This window comes from Miscanthus floridulus, chromosome 14 (assembly GCF_019320115.1).
Source record: "Miscanthus floridulus cultivar M001 chromosome 14, ASM1932011v1, whole genome shotgun sequence".
Taxonomy (NCBI): domain Eukaryota; kingdom Viridiplantae; phylum Streptophyta; class Magnoliopsida; order Poales; family Poaceae; genus Miscanthus; species Miscanthus floridulus.
The window spans coordinates 33,466,533-33,472,532 of record NC_089593.1 but is presented as its reverse complement, the minus strand read 5'-3'; positions in this window follow the sequence as shown (position 1 = coordinate 33,472,532).

Genomic DNA, 6,000 nt, shown 5'->3' with positions numbered 1-6,000 from the left:
TCCACCATGTTGAGAGCAATTTTGAAGCAGTAATTTGAAGATGTGGGAAGAGTGTTTGCCGCATGTGGAGTTTGCATATAATAGGGCAGAACATTCCACCACCAAGGTAAGTCCTTTTCAGGTAGTGTATGGTTTTAATCCCCGTGCTCCTATTGATCTTTCGCCTTTACCTACCACTGAGAGAATACATAGTGATGCTAGACTAGCATGCTGATTTTATTCGTAAGTTGCACGAAACAACTAAAGCAAATATTGAAAGAATGAATGAAAAGTATAGAATTGCTGGTAGTAAAGGTAGAAAAGAGATTAAACTTGAACCGGGTGATTTGTTTTGTTACATTTGAGAAAAGATAGATTTCTTGAGCTGTGTAAATCTAAATTAATGCCAAGAGCAGCTGGTCCTTATAACATAATTGAGAAAATAAATGATAATACCTACAAACTTGAGTTGCCACCCGAATTCGGGGTTAGTCCCACCTTTAACAGTGCAGATTTAAAGCCTTATTTGGGAGAAGAAGGTGAGCTTGAGTCGAGGACGACTCAGATTCAAGAGACAGAGGATGATGAGGACATCACTCCTTCGGATGTACCCACTGATCCTCCAACCGTCATGCAAGGTCCAATGACTCGAGCTCGAATGCGTCAACTCAATTTAGAGGTGAGCTCATTCTTAAGCGATCCTTTTCATATTTTTGAGAATAGACTACTACCTAATGATGTTATCTTGCTTAGGAACATTGAAGAGGGTCATGAGGGACTTAGAGGATGTGGTGCAGGCGATGTTGACCAGCAAGGACGTCCAACAGGAACCGGAGGCCCGGTCCAACATGATTTCGAGTCTGCCTCGACCTCCAGGACTAGTCTGCCTCAAACTGGTCACCCAGGACGCATCCGGACTCCGTTTTTGACGATCGACATATGGATGGAAAGATAATTTGATAAGGAAGCCAATACAAGTGGTCTCACATCAAAATCTGTACGGAATCAATGGGAATCGTGGTCACAAATTAGCATCTAGAATCTGCCAGGGTGCTACGACATCGTCTTTTGGTCCGTTGGACCATGTATCGTGTTTGGGCCCATTAGGGGCATGTCTAGGGGTCTTGCACAACCCTAGAGTCTTCATAAATAGTGGCCACCCCTCCATTAGGGTTTAGGTTTTGCTTAGATTATTCTGTCAAGAACAGTTTCGCCGTTTATCAGTTTGTGAGACCCCAACTTCATGAGATTAATCATTCATTTGCAACTTGGTTGTGTTCTTTCTTGTTCTTGCTTGTGTTCTTCGTTGTGCAGGCAGGGATTAGCCTTCTTGGTGAGGGTAACCTAGTCCTTGACTTGGTTGATAACCAGAGGAGCTATGGTGCTAAGATTGTAGGGTTCGTTCTTTCGATCTGAAGCCAGATCGGTGTGTCATTCTCTGCCACAACGATAGTTACCTCTACCTGATGGAAGATCGGGATCCCCATTTCCATTAGCTCTGGTGACGACAGCGAACTGCGGCGAGGCGAAATGCCTGCACTACCTAAGGTCGGTAAGTGGTGTTATTGGCTCGAGGGGGTGGAGATGATGGCATAGCAGCTAGGGCCAAGATGAATCGGCTAGCAAGGCGGCGTTGGAGGCGAGCGGTTGTGGTGGAGCTATGGCGGTGCTTCGGCGAGCTCGGCGCAGAGCTGCGGAGAGGTAGAGCGAGCAAGAGGGGAGTGAGAATGGGTGAGTGGATGGAGTGGTGGGTGTGCGGTGCTTAAGTGCGCGCTCAGGCCTGACTGGCTAGGCCAACGCTAGGCTTGCTGCCGCCACGCGGCAGGCCATGTCCTGTGGCCAGTCAGCCACTGACGCCGCGTGCGGGCGCGGGTTCAGACGCTGCCATCATCGACTGACAGTGCAACTTAACTGATGCTATACTTCCTAATCCGTTCGTCCACTGCAAAAACTTAATGAAAGTTGTAGAGCTACATGAGATCTCCAACTTTGCTTTAAGAACCATCATCTAATTCTCCCTAGTTAACAAACTACATTGCTCCAAAGTGAGGTACTTTGAAACTAAAAATCGTTTCAACACTTAGAAAATTTTGCAAGTCTCAAAACAGCATTTTATTGATACTTGTGAGCTGTTTTTGAACATGCTATGCACTGAATTAGACCTTGACCCTAAAAATAAAAGTTGTTACCCTAGTCAAGTACTACAACTTTTATTTAGGTCACATAGCTATGCATACAATCTAAGCTACTATTCAACTTTAGTCAAACTAGCATCATGAAAATGGCATTTCAAATGAAACCAACACTTAGAAGCAAAATTGGCCTAGGTCATGAATACAAACATTGTTCTATTTACCATCCAAGACATGTCTAAAGTGATTTCATGACCTCACAACCATCTCATACATTGGTCATACATAATTGCAAGCATAAACATATATATAAATCAACATTTCATGTGACAATGTATAAGAATGAGATGAAATTTCATATGCTCATGTTCATGAATGCTTGGATGATGCTTGTGCTCATGAAATGCAAATGCCAAATGCAAAGCTTAACACTAGAGTGTTACAAGACTGAACGGAGATCACCCCTAGTAGTAGATGCTGCTAGGCTCGAGTTGCTTGAGCCAAGCTCTGGTCAAGCTCAACAGAAGCAGGGGAAGATATTGGACGATGAAGTCATCATCAGACGCCCCAGCCTTCATGGTGAGGTAGTAGTCCTCTAGCCAGTGATCTAGGGTTGGTCTTGCCGTCATACTTGGAAATGTGTGTCGGTGTCTAGAAACACCTAGGGTAGGGAGCCGCCTGGATCGCTGCCCCAAATGCCGAGGGGCCAAAGTGATCTAGGGCGGTGCCCCTGCCCTGCTGCTCAGAGGTACAGGACTATGCCTAAGCATGGCATCTGGCTTTGATGGTGTTGTGGACATCGCGGTCATCGCCGACCCAGTGGCGCGTGGGGGGACGCTGAGGAGAAAGGTCATGCCTTCGCTCCGACCTAGGCTTGGTGCCCTGGGTCTATGGCTAGTTGGAGCTATTGCCGGAGGTGTCACCGCTACTCCCCCTACCTATGGGGCGTGCATGTCAGAGCAGTCCCTATTAGGAGTGGCCAGTCATCTAGGATGGTCAAGAGAGCATGGCACGGCGTCGGGTTGCCAAGCTCTTGGCCTGCTGCTCAAGGGCAACGCGAAGGAACCACTTCGCCTCATTTAGCCACTCATTGGTCTTTGGGTCTAGCATGTCGGAGATGTCTTCTAGGTGGCAGGCGGCTACTGCCATATTATATGCCGCGTAGGGAAAGCAGAGGCCGCTGGGAGACCCTGTGCGGGTGTTGTTGTCATTGTCGAGGGGGTGCACGGCTCGTTGCTATGCAAGGTCCTACCTTTGGTGCTTGAGCTCTACCTCGACGGCCTCTAGGTCCACCTGCCAAGCCCACAGGTGATCCTCCTTCTCCTGGAGGTAGGCCGCATGGCTATGGGGACTCTGGTCCGGTGGCATGAGCCTGAGTGCCTCCTTGGCAAGAACCTCACCGTCGATGTGGTACCTCATCTAGGGCGGTGCATAGTAGTTGATGTCATCAGAGTTGTACCCTAAGCCATTCTTTGAAAGAATCTCGAGTAGGGTGTGCAACAACGGGATGTCAGCCCCTACTGTGCCGGAGAGGATGGCGCTCCACGGCGCCTCACGACTAATGAGGTGCTCTAGCTCCATTTAGAAGGATGACGCCACATTCTGGATCCCAAAAGATTGGTCTAGGAGGTAGTACTAGAAGCGGTCAAGCGGTGAGAGCACCTCACCAGTGGCAATCTGGTGGTGGACATTAGCCAGCATGTAGAACATCTAGCGATGGTCCTACATGGTGGGGTTCAGGCCAAAACTACACCGGATCTTTTGGGCCAGGACCTCAATATCTGCTCCCAGAAGTCCTAGCAGAGGGGGCGACGCCAGGGGCTCATTGCCCACCGGTGCAACCCCATGGAGTGGACGAAGCTTGCCATAGTAGTCGGCGACATAGGCCAGGCTCCCAAAGTTGAGGACCTAGCCCGAAGCGAAGGCGTTGGCCACGACGGAGAACTCACTAGGGAAGCGGACACCACTGTCTAGGGCGGTGCCACTTGCTCTAGCGATGAGGCGGGTGGCTCCGGCCACCATAGAGCCAAAATCACACTTAACACTGCCCCCTACCTGGCGTGCCAGCTGTTGCGGGGTCAAAACCATGGCATGCATTGTTGTTCGAGTTGGTGTCAGAATATAGGTCTCCAGTGGCTCGGGTGGACTCAAGAACACAAGAATCATAGAGAGGATGCAACAGTTTATCCTGATTCAGGCCAATCGGTGCCCTATGTCCAGCAACTGATGATCCTTATACTCGAAAGCACCCAAAATCAGGGGGTTACAACAGGGTTGTAGAGAGATTTGGTAGGGGGTTAGCTCCGGTGCTAATCCTAAGGTTGCCTCGCCGCCTAGTGGAGCCTTCCCCTTGTCGGAGAGGAGGAAGATGTTGGGATGCGGTGGAGGAGCTCTCAGTGCCCCTCTCTAGGTTGCCTTACTCTCAATGCTGAGTAGAGGCCAAGGAATGGAATGATCTTCTAATGATCATTCTCCCCTCCCTAGGTCAGACCATTAACCCTTATATAACGAGATAGGTCAGCTACATAGCTGTTTGGGAGAATGAGTCTATGGTCTACATGCGCTTGAGTCTAGGAGGGCCTTGCAGCGACACGCTATGGACCATGGCAGTGTTATGGAGCCAAAGAAGCCTTGGGAGTCGTCTAGCTACTCTATTCTGACACTCTGCATGTCAGGCTATGTCGGCTTGGACCAGTCTCCCCTAGGTGGACCTTTTGGAGTCTTCTTGGCGGTGAAGGAGGTCGGCTCTAGGGGCTAATGTGCGGGCCCAGGAGCCTCCGAGCCCCTAGAGGCCGTAGGGAAGCTTTGTCTTCTTGTGTCACACCCCGTGCAAGAAAGTGGTCTACAATGCTGCGCCCAAGAGGCAGCGTCGCGGAGCCTTCGAGCCTTGGTAGTTCAAGGAGTGTCTTCATGCGCTCGGGCCTTGGCTGGCGTCATTGGCTAGGCAGGAGCCAAGGGCTATGCTAGAGTGCTAGCGTAGATCAGGAGCCTCTAGGCCTTGGGCAAGCCCTCGAGCCCCATGTGGAGGTCGCAGCATAGTCAAACTCAGCAGGGTTTCTCCTCCTAGAGGGTGCGCGCGAGCGTACCCGATGGGTATAGCCCCCAAGCCCTCGGGCGATCCTGGAGGGGTCGGTTGGGGCTTCTTCTTTGTTTGAGAACCATTGAACCTGAGGCTTAACATACCCATATGTTAGGATCTCGTCAGGTACCTCATTGGTTGCAATTACAAAACATCCCGCTTTTCATACTAAGTCTATGCCTAAGTTGTTGCACCTAACTTGAGAGGACCCAAACTTGTTTGGGTACCATCAAAAAAAGGATGATTGTTTGTAGGTACCATCAGGCATTGGAGGCTTGATTCAATTGATTTCATATTGATCATCATATGTTGAGTCAAGTATTGAAGCTCAATGCAATTCCAACCCAATGCCAAGTCAAAATTAATGAAGTCCAAATGTGCTACAACATACAAGTGTCATGTTCAAGTTGTGGATGATTTATTGGATTAGTAGATGGCTTGCAAATTTGAGAGTTAAAGCTTGCTAATTTGATGATCATGAACTGCCAAGGTATATTTCTAGTGGATCATTTCATTTGGGTGCATATGAGTTGAATTGAATTGGAAAAATATGCAATGTTGCTTGCTATAAGATGATTGAATGGATAAATGCTTAGTAATCATGTTTGGAATGATTTGTGTTGGATAAATTCATAAGATGACCTTTAGTGAGTAGATTGAATGGATATATGTCTTGTGAAAGTATTCAAACAAGTTAGTTTCAAGTTTGATCACATTTGGTGAAGTATAGCTCAAGTGATTGGAATCTGTCCTATATTTTAAAATCTGAGTGAGCTTTGACCTTAGCCATGTTTGAGTGATCAAAACTTA